This window comes from Balaenoptera physalus, assembly GCF_965194825.1.
Source record: "Balaenoptera physalus genome assembly, chromosome: 13".
Taxonomy (NCBI): domain Eukaryota; kingdom Metazoa; phylum Chordata; class Mammalia; order Artiodactyla; family Balaenopteridae; genus Balaenoptera; species Balaenoptera physalus.
The window spans coordinates 35,739,083-35,757,887 of record NC_138892.1 but is presented as its reverse complement, the minus strand read 5'-3'; the positions used below and the strand labels follow the sequence as shown (position 1 = coordinate 35,757,887).

The 18,805-nt window shown below is 33.0% G+C and overlaps 1 long non-coding RNA gene across 1 annotated transcript; it reads left to right on the top strand.

The window, feature by feature from the left end:
• Window positions 1–391: 391 nt before the first annotated feature.
• LOC309640967 lies at window positions 392–15,738 on the top strand. Its single transcript, XR_014252467.1, has 2 exons — window positions 392–8,100; window positions 8,418–15,738. It is a non-coding gene; the product is annotated as an uncharacterized lncRNA (long non-coding RNA).
• Window positions 15,739–18,805: the final 3,067 nt, after the last annotated feature.

The following is an 18,805-nucleotide window of genomic DNA, read 5'->3' as shown; positions in this document are numbered from 1 at the left end:
TGTGGAAACTTCCTCCTTCACAGCTCCCTCCCGGAGGTGCGGGTCTCGCCCCTATTCTTTTTTTTTTTTTTTTTTAAAAGGGAATGCTATTTATTTATTTATTTATGGCTGTGTTGGATCTTCGCTTCTGTGCAAGGGCCCTCTCCAGTTGCGGCAAGCGGGGGCCACTCTTCACCGCGGTGCGCGGGCCTCCCACCATCGCGGCCTCTCCTATTGCGGAGCGCAGGCTCCAGACGCGCAGGCTCAGCAACCGTGGCCCACGGGCCCAGTCGCTACGCGGCACGCGGGATCCCCCCAGACCAGGGCCCGAACCCGTGTCCCCTGCACTGGCAGGCAGACTCTCAACCACTGCGCCACCAGGGAAGCCCTCGCCCCTATTCTTTTGTCTCTCTTTTTTCTTTTTTCTTTTTTCTTTTGCCCTACCCAGGTATGTGGGGAGTTTCTTGTCTTTTGGGAAGTCTGAGGTCTTCTGCCAGTGTTCAGTAAGTGTTCTGTAGGTGTTTCACATGTAGATGTATTTTTGATGTATTTGTGGAGAGGAAGGTGATCTCCACATCTTACTCCTCCATCTTGAAGCTCTCTTCACAAATATTTTTATTTGTTCAGGAAAGTCATGAAAATTTCTTTCACTCTGTCTTTGTAATGTTCTTTTTCCTGATTGCTTTTCCTTCTTTCAATACAATTCTCACAAGACTGGAGTTTTCGTAACTTGCTTATTATAACTAAAAATTAAACATACAACATTTATTAAAGCAGCACTATTCATTTTTTAGCAAATAAAAAGCTTTTTCTTTAAAAATGCAATTATTTTAAAAATCAAGTTTAATTTTCTGTTACTTTTGAGAGTGCTCAGAAGATCCCTTAAAGAACCCTAAATTATGTTTCTATTCTATACCTTCATTTTTTTCTTACTCTGAAACTTCCACTGCTCAAAATATTTATTAAAAATCATACCACTTAAGCACTGTTCTATTTTTGACTAATTTATCGTAAGAATAATATATAAATACATAAAGCTTCAACTACATCATGTTTTAAAAAAGAAGTTTTTGCAATATCCTGAAAATCAAAAATTTATGTGCAAATAGAAAAATGATTGTTTATTTCCAAAGAACGAATGTATAAACATGCATGAACATAACTTATACATGTCTAATATTTCTTCTGCTGTTTCTTGAGATAAGCACATAAATGAATTCTTGGGTCTTTCTCAATGTGATAATCATGCCCAGAATTCTTATATTATTTGACCCAAGACAACTTTGGTATTCTTGTATTCGGAAGTTGTATTCTAGTATTCTAGTATTCCAGTACTAGATTAGTATTCTAGTCTGTCTTAAATATTAAAAACTCTTAGCCTGGGACAAATTGTCAGCTTAAAATGCTACAGTCAATGAGATGATTATGTGGGGCATTGTTTTTGCAGCTCAATAATTATTTTCCCTCAAAATAGGTTGCTAGGGTTAGAGTTATCAAATAATAATTATGATATGACGGTGACCTTGAAAATATCATAGTTCTGTGTTTTACAAGTATTTTGTAAAAATGTTGGAGCGAATGGTCAAACAATTTTCTTTGCAGCAGGAATTCTGAGATCTTATGTAATATGGTTCAAGAGCATTGTAAATCTCTAAGGGGTGATATAGTAGGCAGTATTTCTAGGGAAGAAAATGTGTGTGTACACACACGCAGGCACACATACATATTATCTATCCATCTATCTACACATATACAAATAGCTGTTTGAGGAATATATCGTGGGACTACTTTTCCAAATAACACACTTTAAGAAATGCTGGTATAGGCGAACTATTCATCTCACACCAATGTAAAAAAGGACTAAGAGATAATTTCTTTGATGTTTTGCTCAGAGTCAAACAGATAATTAATGACAAAACTTTATTTAGAAGATATGGCTATAGCAGCAGCAGTAGCACAAAGAGCTCAGCTACACTGTCATCAGCATACAGGCAGCCAGTCAAAAAGTAAAATGAAGACAAGGCACACCAACCACTCCAAAATTCTGAGTCTTGCATTATTTTTTTCTCTTTTTCAAAAACATAAGAGCATATAATCAAAAGGATTCTGAGTTTCAACTTTGTTTTTATTTTTTAAATGTGTCAGTATTTTACACTGCTGGATGTACAAACTTTATACAGCAGCACAATCTTATGATTTTTAAATAAGAACCTAGGAATGGTTTAACGAACCATTAGGGTAGTTTTGCCCAAGTTATTGCTTTTTAAAAATGTTTTCACTGTACATAATATATATGGAATTGACTTAAGAAATACTAGAAACATCTTTTAGAAGAATGTAGTTTGATATTTATTTAGTATAAAAAGTTTGTGCACAGTGTAACAAGTACAGTTTTTACAAATCGGTTTAGAAATATATATATATATATACACATATATATATATATATAAAACCTGTCTATATATATATATATAAAATCTGTCTTCTTGTCTAATCAGTACCCTTTCTCCTTGCCCCTTACTGCCATAACATTCAGAGGTGAGCTGTTGAGTTGTGAATGCTGTTTTTTTTTTAATTGAACAAATAGCAGTAATAATTTAATAGAAAATCAAAATTTCCCAAAGTAGTTACTTTCAAACACTATCCACTAAAGTATTCTTCTATTCATCTTTTTGCCTTGGTCAATCTTGTAAGCTGTTTTTTAAAAAACATTTTACTGTATTCCTACTTTTCATTCCTTTGTCGCAAATACATAACTTGAGCTCTCTGCATATTTTTCTGTGTGTGTGTGTGTGTGTGTGTGTGTGTGTGTTCTTCTCCCCATTTATGTATTCTGTCTCTATCTCTGTTCTCTTTTAATGAATGAATCAATCATTATATATTAATTATTCATCTTATACCACAGTATGCTAAAAAATGGAAGAGATGCAAAGGAATCTAAGGCAAGATTCTTTCCTTCAAACAGTTTATAATAAACTTAGGTAAACAAAAGCGGCTTGAGTTAAATAGTTACATGCTGTAATGACTGTAAAGACAATATAAATTAAGGGAACCTGGCATTGGTATGGATTCGAAGGGTCTGAGAAGAAATTTTGGAATTGAAGTGAGGTTATATTGTCCTTCAAGTTTTTAGAGGAGGAAAAAAATAAATTCCATGCAACAGTGGAAACTCAGAAGTATGAATGAGAATAAAGTAATCAGCCTCACACATGAAGAAGGTGCATATATTTTGGAGAGCCAAGGAACCAGGAATGGAATGACTGTTTAACACTAGGATGTTTAATCTAGCAGTACGTTTTACCTTATTATTAAAATAAAATGTAACATTTTGATAATGATTTCAACATATACAAAGAATTATTTGTTAAATACTGAATACTTATTACTAAAATTCAACATTTTTGCAAGGAAGGAATAGAAGCAAATATCCCTAACCACATTATCATAATAAAAACAAAAACCTATACACGTTTTAGTAAATGGAGAGCTATTAGAAATGTTTCTTTAGGTATCAATAAAAGTAAAAATATCATCATTATTTTACTGCTTTTGGTATTACATGGGCGGTCCTAGGTGAAATCATAATAATGATAATAATAGTGATATAGATGCACATGAGAAATTAGGATTACTTTTCTTCATTTGCAGATAGTATTCTTATTTCCAATAGAAAAACTAGCAAAAATTTGGCTTATTTATTAAATATTGCCTGAGCATAGCAAGTTCATGGATATACACTCATTTAAAAAATTTTATATACTAGCAACAACTAATTAGAAAGTATAATTTAAAAATATCTCACAATAGTAATAGCATGTTCCAGTACCTAGGAATAAGCCAAAAAGGCAAGATATTTATGGGTATAATTATAATTTTTAATGAATGTTTTAAAATAAGATAATTATGTGCAAAGATGTACTGTGTTCATGAATGGGAATGCTCAATATTCAAAAGATATCAATTCTCTATAAATTAATTTATAAATTCAAAGCAGTGAAATCAAAACCACCACTTTTTTTTTTTTCCATTAAAATTGAAAAACCCTTCATTAAATTTTTAGGGAATTTTAAAAGCCACAAGTAGGCCAGACAATATAACATAAACCCAAGGAGAAAAGATATGACATTTAAAGGTTTAAGACACAAATCTATAAAATTCAAGAATTTGGGTGTTGAACCAGAGATAGGCAAATAGATTATTCAGAAACAGAACTTAAACATTTTGGCTATCATTATTATTAAATCAGACAAAGTCTTATATTCTAAGATGCAGGAAAACCCCTGGTACCAATATATCCCAGAGAAAACTTTCCTATACTTGTATGATGAGGTAAGTGTAATGTTACTCATTTCAACATTATTTGTGATAGAAAAGAAAACAAATGAAGTAGATTTCAAGATTGTAAAGCATGAATAAATTATAAATACAAAGGATCTTCAAACAACAGCAAAGTGAATGCAGTTGTACTTGAATACTTGAATTATCCAAATTGAATTATCCAGGTTTACAAAATTGTAAAAACAATTTTGTGTAAAAAAAGGTTGCAAACATATATTATGATAGCAAGTTTTGTTGATTATACACACCAGTGTTTTGTCACTTTTTATACATGTATATGTAGTATATGTGTACACATATGTGCCAATATAGGTATGTACATATGCACCAAATGATAAGAACATAGATGCAGTAGTACTTAGCTTTGAAGAAAAAAGAAAAATGCGAGATTGTGGAGGAAGTACAAAGATAGTTTCAACTATATAAAGTTTTGTTTAAAAGATCTCCAAATTTGTTCTCTTTGATATCTTTTTCCTTGAACTGGAGTTGATGGAAATCATCCATATATTACATAATAAACTAACAGCTCTTTTGTGAAGAAAACCTCACTCTCTAGTCCCATCAAAAGCTCAATAAATTCTTTGTCTTTCTTATATTGCCTAGGGTGGGGGGATGAAAGCCTAATGCTAGTAGAACCACTATTATAATCTCTTAGCATACCTTGTACAAGTGGTTTGACAGCTGGATTTAGAATGTGGGGTATTTGGATCTGTAGTTTAGTCTTGACCTCTTTAGCATGAACCACCTCTGAGATAGGAAGAATCTCATTTTGACATGTTTCACTAATGGTCTCTCCCCTTATGTATTTCCCCCTTGACATAAGCATGCAGTTCCCTTGCATAGTTATCCTGTGAAATTATAATTCAATGTGCTATGCTTATTTTGCTTCAGAAATCAATATTGTTTTCCACTGGTGTCCAAATATGTAGAGATTCTTCAAAGTGCATTCAGAATCTCTTGTGATTTTTAACTAAACTCTATTTCTGACTTCCCTCCATCCTTACTCCCACAGTGAAGGAAAACAAAATGGAAAAGCATCTATTGTTGCTTTTTTTCTATAGGAGAATAAGGGCTTAGTCGGAGAGGGCCCATAATTATCATCATCTTATGAACCTAGAATTTTCTAACTTTGCATATCTGATCATTGAAATCTTAATGCTTTTTTTTTTTTTTTTCAAATTCCAAATCCTCTGTAAAGCCATGTCTTTCTCTTCTAAGGGAAGCAATTTATTAAAAAAAAAAAAAAAAAATCAGTGTCAACTATGTGTTAGGTATTCTTCTAACCACTGAGATAAAGAAATGAATTTAAAAACCACAAAAAGAACAATGAACAAAATAGAAAATTTTCATTTCCTCCCCGTTTTATATTCTGTGGAATATAATCTATCATTTTAATTTCTCCTACCACCATCTTCTTCCCTACTCTATATCCAACTTTACCCAGGCTAGTGCTAATTTCCTTAAAATACTATCTATTTATTGCTATGTTAATTTCTTGATAGCCCTGATTCAGTTATCTCTATTTCAGTTGCAACACACACAAAAGCAGAGAGCATAATAGGGGCTCAACATATATCCAGATTTGACTTTATTCATTTAATAAACATTTTTGGTGTCATACAACATGACAGCTGATTCTAGAATAGAAACTGGATCTGAACAAATGTAAAATGAATAATGACCTGAGAGAAGCAGATGTTATTATACATGAATTAAAGATCCTTTGTTGAAGTTTGATGTATCGTATTAGTTCCTAATTGGGCAAGAAAGAAGGGGTCTGTATAGGCATTAAATGACTATATGGTCCAGGATCCTGAATGGTTAAAAGAATGTGCTGTCAGGTTGCTAACACAATAGCAGGGAATTGACAGGGGGAAAATGTGAAACAGCTGTTGTTATATTTTAAGAAGTCTTAAATAATGCTAAACAGTGATTTTTAAAAGATTATTTAAAGATTTAGGGAGAGAATCAGGTTTTAATTACAGCAAAGAGTAGGAATAGAAAATGCATGTAGAAAAGCATAACCACAATGAGTTAGTGAAAGAAGGTAGAGAACAGTGATATGAATACAAATAATGCCTATATTTGAAACTATATAGAGTGAAAAATACATTTGGCTTATCATATCCTATCTTTACAGCAATGCTTGAAACAGGAACATGATTAGAACTTGCACTGAATTCTACATATCTTCAACCTAGTTCCCATTGCTTCAAATTAAAACTATTTGTCTGTAGTTTTGATAGAAGTTGCTTGTGTGAGATAAGTATTCTTCTAGGATCAAATGGAAGTTTTATTTCTATATATTTTCTAGTTTAGTCTGAATTATTATTGATCCTCCCATCAATAAAGAAGTATGAAAGGAATGATGTGATTATTTTGGTAAAAGGAATATTCTGAAATCAATGTGGAAAATGGAGAAGAGTGGAGAAAAGACAAATATAGAAAAAGGAAGGACAATTAGAAGGCTGTGGAATTAATCTGGTGAGAGGTATGAAATAAGAAGTGAAGTCATGTGAAATAAGAAATGTCAATGGAGACAAGGAGAATGGAGAGGATTTCTATCAGTGTTTGGATGCAGAGATAAAAGAGAGGAAATATTGACAACTGAAAACTAGATTTCTAGCTTTAGACACTGGCTATTACACAATGTCCTTCTCTGTTAACACCAGAAAAGGGAGAGATTTTGTGGTAAATGGGAGACAAATTGGTTTGAGAACATTTTGAGTGAAGTATTTGTTCTAGGATGTCCAAATCAGAATTTCTAATATAGAACTAAATAAGTAAATATGATCTTAGAGCAGAACTCTGGAAAGATTTAAAAAATCTAGGTGATGAGAGAAGTCATGGAAATTAATGTTTTCACTAAGTACAGTGTGCCATTAGAAGACATGATGGTGGGTGGTGAAAACTGGTGAACACCAACAGATAAAAATTTAGCGTAGGGAAAAATGCCATGAAAAAGATGGAGAAAAAGTTGCTATATATGTAGGGGGAAATATGGGAAGGTGTTTTATCGCAGATTTCAAGGTAAAAAATCATGGGAAGAAAAAGAGAGGTTGATTAAATCAAAGAGAAACCAAGAAAAATAATAGCTAAAAGTCAGTTTTCCTACAAAGTGACCATTCACAACTTTAACCAGACTTGTTTCGGTAAAGACTTGAGTATAGACCCCAGGCTGCAAGAGTTTGAGGTATGAATAAAGAAAGGTTGGACACAAGTCTTAGTGGGAATGAAAGAGACACTTGGTCTTTGGGTGTGAATAAAAGAGACAATTATTAAAGGCATGAAGAGGAGGTGATAGAATACAGCATCGAGATGGTGAGATTAGCCTTGCTATGGGAGGAATATTTCCATTTCTACCAGAGAGAAAAGAGGCAAAGGTGTTGAGGCAATTTTATCTACTTTGCAACACCTCAAAAACCAACAGGAAAATAGTAAATGTTTTTGATAATGATAACCTCATTCTGTTCAAACTGAACCAATTTAGATCTTAAGGTTTGTCTTTAGTGAAAGACAAGAAAAAAAAAAAAAGAATGAGCTTAAATGTTCAGATGTTTAAAAACAAACATCTAGAGCAGCAATTTAGAGTAACATGATATAGATCAAGAGAGTAGTTAACCTCTCATAGCTAGTAGGTATTTGCATGTTTAATCACAGATGGTGTGTACAAATTTGTGCCAGAACTTGCTGTCTCTAATTGGAAACACCTCAAGTCAACTCCAGGCCTCCTTTTCAGAAGCCAAATGTACTTTTAGCCCAATGCTCCCATTAAAATTACAGGTTTTTAAAGATTTTTTTAAATTTTTTTTTTTATTTATTGATTGATTGCTATGTTGGGTCTTCGTTTCCGTGCAAGGGCTTTCCCCAGTTGCGGCAAGTGGGGGCCACTCTTCATCGCGGTGCGCGGGCCTCTCACTATCGTGGCCTCTCTTGTTGCGGAGCACAGGCTCCAGACGCGCAGGCTCAGTAGTTGTGGCTCACGGGCCTAGTTGCTCCGCGGCATGTGGGATCTTCCCAGACCAGGGCTCGAACCCGTGTCCCCTGCATTGCAGGCAGACTCTCAACCACTGCGCCACCAGGGAAGCCCAAAATTACAGGTTTTTAAAAGATGTTATTCCAAAAACTCACTGCTATAAAATATATATGCATTTTATTATCTCCCTTCCCTATGTCAGTACTCTGAGTGTAATTTCTTCACCTAAATAAATATATTTAAAGCACATTGATTATAATAAATTTGACTTTAATTTGTCTCATATGAAATTTGTTTTTCCCCCTCATTTCAATATTCATAAAAATATGTTTGAACATTCACTCAAACAGCAACAACAAAACCTTACTCTTCCTAACTCTATATCTATTTTTTCCTCATAGACAATATCTTTCCCACACCAACAAATAGTGTTTACATCCTTTATATTTTCTGGAGGCTTGTCAGAGTCACTGGTTATATTTCATTAACTGATCTGTATGGTTATTGATAGCTAGTTCACTGTTGGTCACATTTTTAATTGTCCCCTAATATTTCAAACTTTTTTCTGACATCTCTCCATAATCCTTCAAGTTTTCTTTCATTTCTGCACATTTTAAACTAATGAAATACCCTTTAATAGTCCATACTGTGTTATCAAAGTCTGTTCTGTGTTTTCGTTTTTACTTTATAAAATAAAATTTATAAATGAACATATAAATAAAGGATATCTCCATTTAGGATTATAGTGGGATTATTTTAAAATATTAGCAACTGTATTTGTGCATCTACAAAAGTGAGTGCAAGTAAGTGTGGGGTTAGAACAGTTAGGGAAAAAGAGAGTAATGGAAGGGATATAGAACAAGAATACTAATAATATTGAATAATTATCAATAATGTTTAAGTTCTACATTTACTGGGGATACCATCCTCTTTAAGTTATATTCATAATCTTATTAAATATGTACAATTATAATGACCACATCAAAGTAGAAAGAGAACTTGAGGTTTAGAGAAGTTATTATAAATGACATCAATGATCACACAGCTAGTAATAGTGAAGCCAGAATTTGGACGCCAATTGTCTGAATCTAGGAAGGATCTTAAGCACTAATCATACTTCTGGTTAGAGATTGTTCTATAATTGGAATTTGAGCACTAGTTCTATTGATTACTAGTGATGGAAACTTGAAGAATGAATTTCTGAAGCTTGGTTACCTTTGCTTTCATATTTGGGTAACGTTTGTTTGTATTAGATAGGTTTAATTGCTACCACAAAAAGACTCTTTAACATCTTTTACCCAGACAAGTTAGGAGATTAATTATCTCTCAAGTAACAATCTAGAGATGGACAATTGATTTAAGAATGGGCTGCTAAACTAGCATGGCAAGCAGCCCACCTGAAAGTCATAAAGAAATTCATATTTCTTATATCTTTTCGATTTATCATTACCTAAGGCCTTTTTCTTATTTCACATGATATAATACACACTTTTGTAATGAGGGAAAGAGAAAATGGAAAGCAAGAAATTGCCTTATAAAATGCTATAAGTTGCAAAAATCACTTATTCCATTTACCAAAATCAATCATTGATATACCTAGCTTCAAGAGAGACTGATAAAGGTAGTTTCTAGTTGAGTAATGTGTCAGTCATGAAAATACACAGCTCAAATCTCTCTTTAAGAGAATAGTTTAGGAGAAATGTAATTGGCAGACATCATCCAGCTGCTGGACTTTTGGATTCACTGTAGCATTCTAGCCAATGATATGCTCTCTTTGGCCTATACCAAGTCAACAGTTGTGCTTGTTGGGTTACTAAAGCTAGATTGTTTCTGTTTGGAACCTCTTTGATGGGTAATCATTTTTTTCTGGGTCCTTTAAATGTCTGGCATATGCTTCCTCAAAGCTGCACTAAACTCAGGCCTTATTACCTAATCATTTTACATTCCATTCTTCCTTTCACAGATGCCATACTGTATCATAGTCTGAAAGTGCTCCTTGCCAGCTCTTAATCCTTTTTCACTTAGCCTGGAGTTTAAATCTCCTTCACATCTAATTGTGCTTTGTCATATGCTTCTCAGAGGACCCAGAATGAGATAGTGGTCATGTGCTTAACTAAAATCTTAGGGGTTCAGTCACACAAGAGGAAGGTTATAATGGATCCCAGGAACATTTTGCTTTCTCAGTAATGATCTTCAATTCTGTTCCACCAAATATCAATTCATATCATTTTCTCCAAATATAGAACACATTTACTCTCTCTCCAATGAAGAAAATCCAAAGTCCCATATGGTTATTTCATCCAGTTTAAAATTCAGGATCTCTGAATAATGTGATCTCCCTTCTATCCCATTAGCATATGAAACTGATTTAATTTTTTTTAAAAAAAACATGCTATTTATCTTCTCACATTGAATATAAAATGACAAAACTGGAACTTGTTGAATACAATAAAAACTCCCACTTGGAAAAAGGAAGAATGCAAACACATTCAGTTATCAACTCCTGATAGGCTGGAATTGAGGAGAATCCTGTTCTGTCAATAGAGTTAAGTACTTCTGTTAGCCCATCAGCCTGCCCCTTGTTCTTTTCTCTGGAAATAACTCTGTATACCTTGTTTTCTATGGTTCCTGGTTTTGTTCTTCGAGAGATATTTTTTAAATTGGTTTAGGGTAGATATTATTAATATTCAGTACTAATGAGCTTCTCTCCGCTTATAGGCAGAGGAAAAAATTGTTCTTCTATGCCCACTTGAAGGTACATATGGCCACATGGCTTTCTTTGGCCAGTGAAATAATGGAAGCATCCTAATGATGGTGGAAACGTATATTTACATGGGAGCCATCTACCCTGGAGAGATGTCTGATTTTACATTAAACATTGTAGATATAAGAAATAAGACTTTTTTTTTTTATGGTCTTATGCTATAGAGATTTTAGTCTTGCAGTGAAACTTAGTCTACACTGACTAATGCATCATTTTTTTTTTTTGCATGGTCACATTTTAATGAGTGTTGAAATGTGTGCCTTCTCCAGAAATGGTGAGCTTTTGGAATCTATTTCCTGCTAGGGAAGGTTTGGAAATCTCGGGGCCATTATAGGAATAAAACAATCTGAGATAATTTTGTAATTCAGACTTATTTCTCTGGCAGTAAATTTATGTAGTAGTTTTCTAGTTTATTCATTTGCAGAAAATTCCACTGTTGAGTAACCAAACCTAAAAATCTATTCTTGACATCATATTTAAATCTATTGATTATCTTTTTTTGGTTACTGGCTTCTGTGCATGAATCATTTGTCTCCCCCTGTTTTTAATCAGGACATCTGAAGCAGTAAGCTATCTGAAACACCTCTCAGACTATTTTTTAACCTCAGTTCTGACTCACAAGATCTAGCTGAAATTCTAAAGGAGAGACCTCAGAGCAAATCTCTGAACAAAAATAATATCTCCTTCTAATTACATTTGAATAACTTCTCCAAACATATGATATACCCCAAATTATTCAGTATAGCTATAGGCTTATGGGCATGTGGTGTGCCTTCTAGGTTAACAAATAACAGCAATTTAACCAAATGTTTGCCAAAACATAATAAGGATCACCAGCTTTTTAGCCTGCAGTACTGCCTGTCCTTCCATATTCTAAGCCAGTACTACATATTTCAGACTATCTATTTATATATTTTTTAAACTTTATGGTCCCCACTTACATCAATGGACAGATCATGCAGACAGAAAATCCTTAAGGAAATACTGGCCTTATGATATATTAAACCAAATGAACTTTATTTATATATATAAATGAACATATATATATATATATATATATATATATATATAATTCTATCCAAAAGCAGCAGAATACATATTCTTTTCAAGTGTACATGGAACATTCTCCAAGATACATCACATGCTAGGTCACAAAACAAGTCTCAATAAATTTAAGATGATTGAAATCATACCAAGCATCTTTCTGACCACACCACTATGAGACTCAAAGTAAAGTACAAGAAAAAAAAACTGCAAAAACACAAACGGGTGGAGGCTATACAGTATGCTACTAAACAACCAATGAGTCACTGAAGAAATCAAAGAAGAAATCAAAAAAATACCTGGAGACAAATGAAAATGGAAATGCAATAATCCAAAATCTGTGGGATGCAGCAAAAGAAAAGTACATGGCAATACAGCCTACTTCGGGAAACGAGAAAAATCTCAAACAACCTAACCTTACTCCTAAAGGAATAGAAAAAAGTGGAACAAAGAAAACTCAAAGTTAGTAGAAGGAAAGAAATAGTAAAGGTCAGAACAGAAATAAATGAAATAGAGAATTAAAAAAATAGAAAAGATTAATGAAACTAAGAGCTAATTTTTGGAAAAGATAAAGAAAATTTATCAACCTCTTTAGCAAGACTCATCAAGAATAAAAGAGAGCCCAAATAAATAAAATCAGAAAGGAAATAGAAGTTACAACCAACACCATAGAAATAGAAAGGATTATAAGAGATTACTATGAACAATTATAGTACAGGAAAGTAGACAGACTAGAAGAAATGGATAAATTCCTAGAAATGTACAATTTCCTAAGACTGCATCAGGAAGAAAGAGAAAAAATGAACAGAATGATTACCAGTAATGAAATTGAATCAATAATCAAACAAACTGCCAACAATGAAAATTTCAGGACCAGATGGCTTCACAGGTGAATTCTATTAAACATTTAAAGAATAATGAACACTTATCTTTCTAAAACTATGACCAAAAATTGAAGAGGAAGGAGTGCTTCCAAGCTCATTCTACCAGGCCAGCATCACCCTGGTACCAAAATCAAACAAAGACACCACAAAAAAATTATAGGCCAATGTCACCAACTAACACAGATGCAAAAATACTCAACAAAATATTAGCAAGCCAAATTCAACAATACATTAAAGGGATCATACACCATGTTCAAGTGGGATTTATCCCAGGGATGCAAAAGTGGTTTAATATCTGCAAATCAGTCAATGTGATATACCACACTAACAAATATGTTTGGGTATTTAAACTAATGGGTTTCTTGATCAATTACATAATCCATTTGGGAGCATTTAATGATTCAATCACATTAAACATACTTTCATTTTGGTGTTTATAATTTACTTGCCTTCCAAAGTCCATGATGTCATATATGTTTTACTGAAATTGGGATAAACTAGAGGACGTTCAATGGCATTCTCTTAGATGCCCTTTTGGGGAATTATGAAGAACAAGAATGCATGCACATACCTATAGAAAGAGAATCTCTTTCTTTCATACCCTTGAGAACAGTAAAGAGTGTTGAAAAAGGAACATATTGCAGACAAACATTAATTACTCATATGGACATCATCAAGTGCCAACTCTGAGCCAGACACTATGCCAAGTACTAAGAAAGGAAAGATGAGTAAGATAGTATCTCTTGCCAAGGGTTTAGACTGATCAAAACAACAAACATTAATAGGTGTTTGGTGACTCTGGTTCAATATTTTGAACTAGATTGATCTGCTAGCCCTCCTGGAACCTCATTACAAGATTTAAAAGACATATAAACCCACATCAATAAACAGAAAAGTGGTGGAGAGGCAATTAATGGAAAATGGTTGTAAAAAATACCTGGAAGAAGAACACTTAGTATGTTTGCTAGATAAAGTAAGGCAGTGGAAGTCATAGTGCAGGACATCCTCAGAGAAGGCTGAAGAAAGAGGAGAGAGATGATCTGCCAATGCCAAATCACCCATTCCTGCACACAGGATGATTAGATGGCAAACATCCCCCCCTTAGGTAAATGCATAGAAGTAAATGTAATTATATGACTGGAAAGGATTAGAATAGCTGCGGTTGTAGCCCAGAATAAATCATCTGCATTTTGGCATTTGGGAATGCTCAGTAAAATGTCAGACTCTTCACCAACTCATTCTAGAATGAAATATATCAGTTGGCAAGTTTCATTCATGAATGAAAACCACATAGTAGCCTCTCCTTTTACTTTATTAATTTAATCATATAATTAATTTCTCAACAAAACCAAAATTGTCCCTGGAGGAAAAATATATTCAGGGAATTGAAGAATACATAAATAGAAAAACAAAAAATCACAGCCAAAAAAATTAAAGAAGCTAGGTTAACATATTTAAGCAATCTAGGACAACCAAATTCCAACTAAAAGGATTGTGGAGAAAGAGAGTAGAGGAAACCAAATGGAAGACAGTATAAAAAATAATTCAAAAAATTATTTTAAAACCCAAATCTTCAAGTAAATATGATACATATGATATAAATATAGAGATATGTGTGTGTGTATGTAAAGTGAATAGAAATAGTTGGAGCTTTGATGCATTAGTATTGGTTTTAAGAACATCAACAATTCTAAAAGTCTTTTAATTTTTCTTTATTTCAACTTTCACTCACTTGAAATAAACTTCTTTTTTTTCATTTTAAATAATGACTGTGGAAGTGCCAGGATAGTAAGGTCAATTGTGGCAAAAGCTAACTGAAATATTTTATTTTGAATTTTGTTGAAATATTTCAGATTCCATTCACCGTACATCACCAAATTAACTCCAGATTTACACAGGACAAAGGAGTTCATTAATTTCATGTAATCATTGCATTTTGAAAACTTCCGATTAGTCCGGGAAGTCAATGAACACATTGATGCAATAGACGTAGAAGTCTGTTTAATCTCAGAAGAAATTGAAACAAAAAAAAAGTTTAAACAAATTGTGTGGCACTCTTGAAGTTTTTGTACCTGGACTATGCTGTGAATCTTTTTTTCTTTTTTTATAAAATTCACATGGGAAAGTTTGTTTCTTATGCATTTTCAGTTTAAAATTATATGCATGAATATGATCCTCAAGCCTAACATTTTTTATTGTAAATTGCACATTGCTTTAAATGTCCATTTTTCAGAAAGTATAAAAGCTCAAATAACCATATATCTAATGCCTGATTTTGGATAGATATTGAATTAGATCTGAATGGATACAAATGTGAATAAACCATTATAAGAAAGACCATAGAAAACTTATTACATTTTAAACTTGGTTTTGGCTCTATTGAAATTTAATTAAAAATAATTAAAGTGTAATTCCATTTATTGGGACACATCATATTGCAGTTTATTAAAATGGTAAAAGCTTCTGGGCTGAAAGTTATAGATATCTCAAAATGAAATAGGTTGTTTTGAGAGATAACAGTCTGTACAGGAAAGTGAGAGAGAGTGAATTCTGTTTTCATATTATAAAGGGTTTCTGATATAACAACCACATATACCTACAAAGAAAGACTCTGGCTATACTGATGTGTTTTTCATTGAATCTGCCATGAAAATGATTAAAAACACCAGCTCTTCTGTTTAGTCAGTGTGTATTTTTTTTGTTTTGTTTTGTTTTGTTTTTGTGAACACCAGCACAAAGTAACGATACATTACCTACCCAAAGAATATATAATTTCAGTTGAGCAGTCTACTCAGTAATACCAAGGCTGTCATTAAATCAAGAAAATTAAGATTGTGGATTTTAGGATGGTTTATAACTTTTCTGGAAAAATTTTGTGCTCGCTTGTTGAGCCTTTTATTTCCCAACCAGCTAAAATTAAATACATCCCTTTTTTGTGCTCACAGACTATTTTATACATATATATGTTCTGTATAAGCATTGTGTTGTATTTGTTGCTTTTGGTCTTTCCCACAAGTGTGTAATGTCTCTAAGGCAGGCATATTGTATTGCTTGTTTATTTATCTTCTTCTCTTACCACATCCATGGGCAGTTTGCAGATGCTCAAAAAGCAGTTACTTGATCTCTCAATTAAAGCAAATATAGAATGATATGTAAGTTCTCATTGCGTATTTGTTGTATCAATGAGCATTTGTTTCTTCATAAACTACTCAAGATTTAGATACGAATTTAAAAATAACTACAATGGAATATGTTAAAATATTTCATAAAAAATTAATAATAAGCAGCCAAAACCATATTAAGAATTAGCATGTATATTAAACATTTTAGATAAACTTAGAACATATTCTATTATAATTAAAAGAAAAAACATGATCAATGATCAAATAACACCAACATAGCTGTTAGAATGAAAGAGTAAGTGAATCTTTTGAAAAATCAGTAAAATACACTTCGAAAATATGTGTAAAGAATAGAAGTTTTTAAAAATCACCACAGCTTAAATTTATTTTTTTAACTAAGGATTACTAAGATCGAGGGAAGAGAAATGGGAAAATGGCTCATTGATAAGTATTGAATTATGCTGGCAAATAATACTTGGCACTGGGCACTGTCGTCTAGCGTTAGTACCAAGATACTATTGCTAACGCTAAAACAAGGGGACTCAGTTTCCTCAATTTCAGCAGTGTAGAGGTACAAGTTTAAGTAGAGCAAATTCAGGAGCTGTCATTCTGTACTCAAGCCTTCTTCAGGATAATTGCTCTTACTACCTTATCCAGAGTAGCTATCTTTTTCTTATAGTGAGGTCTCTGTATTTTCCTAGAAGCACGTTACAGTTTTTGTATTTGCCGCCATACAGCCTCCATCTCAGCTGCTTTTTGTTCTCACTTTTGTTGCCGAAAGAAAAAATCTTCCTGGACATGACTGTTGCTGAGCTGAATCAGGGAGAAGTGTTTAGAGGGCAGGTGGCGGGTAGGAGTGGGGAGAACACAGACTAGTTGAAAATACCTGAAAAGTTACATCTGTCTTCAAAAGTAAATTTTTATTAAAGAAGAAGAAAGTTTATAAAAACTTAAGTCAATAGTTTAAAAAATATAGAAATTTTAAAATATATTTTTGGGATTATTTTGTAATATATGGAAATATCAAATCACTGTGTTGAGCACCAGGAACTAACAGTGTTGTAGGTCAATTATACTTCAAAAAGCAAACAAACAAGCACACTCATAGAAAGAGAGATCAGATTTGTGGTTATCAGAGGTGGAGGAAGAATAGGATGGAGGTAGCCAAAAGGTACAAACTTCCAGTTGTAAGATAAGTAAGTACGAGGGATGTAATGTACAACACAATTAATATAATTAACACTGTTGTATGTTATATAGGAAAGTTAAGAGAGTAAATCCTAAGAGTTGTCATCACAAGCAAAAACTATTTTTTTTTCTTTTTCTTTCCTTTCATTATATATGAGATGATGGATATTTACTAAATTTATTGTGACAATCATTTCATGATGTAAGTATTTCAGATCATTGTGCTGTACCCCTTAAACTTATATAATGCTGTATGTCAATTATATATCAATAAAACTGAAAGAAAAAATATAGAAACATTTAAATAAAACTTTTCAGTCTCCATGAACAAAATGTTAAATATTGAAGAATAAGAACTATGTCTTTACAATGGAAAATTTAAAACTTTGGCAAATGTGTGTGCAAGTAGAACACAAATCTGGTGGAGAAAATAGGATTAAAGAGTCACTATGAGTGGACTATACCAAACTCCTCATGATTATTTTTCTGTTAAAAATAAATTACTTTCATACCACTCTGCAAACCAAAATAGAGTGGTAGCTTATGTTTCACAATTTGTGTTTCTGATTTTAATTTCTCTCACAGCTTTGTCCTACAGAGATTTCCATGCCCTCTACAAATTGAGGCTGGCATGTGTCCCACTGTTGCTTCCAGTGTTTCTTTACTATCACAGATACCATCAGTGACATTAAACTAGACCTTGCTATTCTACTCCAATATTACTTTGCTGAGTTATAAAAGAATGTTCTTCACTTACTAAATTAAAAAAATATATTTGAGTCATGAGTATAAATTGACCATAGATCTCTACAAGTATGCCCTACTCCTTGTGCAAATTTGTAACAAATGATCTGTAGAATGCATCTATAAGGAGAATTGTGCATCACTACTCAAAACAAGGAATGAACAAACGTTTGCTAGATACAGACTTAAGTAAACTACAGAGGACTTAGAGTTTCCACTCCTCATTTCTCTCCTCCCACCTAATAGAAAGAAACAGTATGCAGAATTAAGTAACTGGCAGACATCCCATAGAGAGGAGAGGTAAGAAAATGAATCATTTTTGGCAATATCATTAGAGATGAAAGAACACCTAGGCATATACCCTATAGCTAGAGAGGTAAAAACATGGTAAAGGGCTTTAAAAATTCTTCTGATTTTGGTTAACTGTCTTGGAAACAGTTATTAACAAGGAGAGTCATGATTTACCTCTGAATTAATGATACCTTTGCCATGAGAAGCAAGCAAGCATTTTCTTACATACTGTGGATAAAGCAGATAAAGCATTGATTATGTGAATCCAGGCAAATCTGGGATCAACTGGAAGATATGTTCTAGCTCTGTGACACTGCTCAAGTCATCTGCCTCAGTTTCTTAATATACTCTCATAAATGTAGAAAACAATATGGGAAACAAAAGCAAAAATAAACAAATGTGACTATGTCAAACTAGAAAGATTTGCATAGTGAAGGAAACTATTAAAAAAATGAAAAAGCAACCTACAGAATGG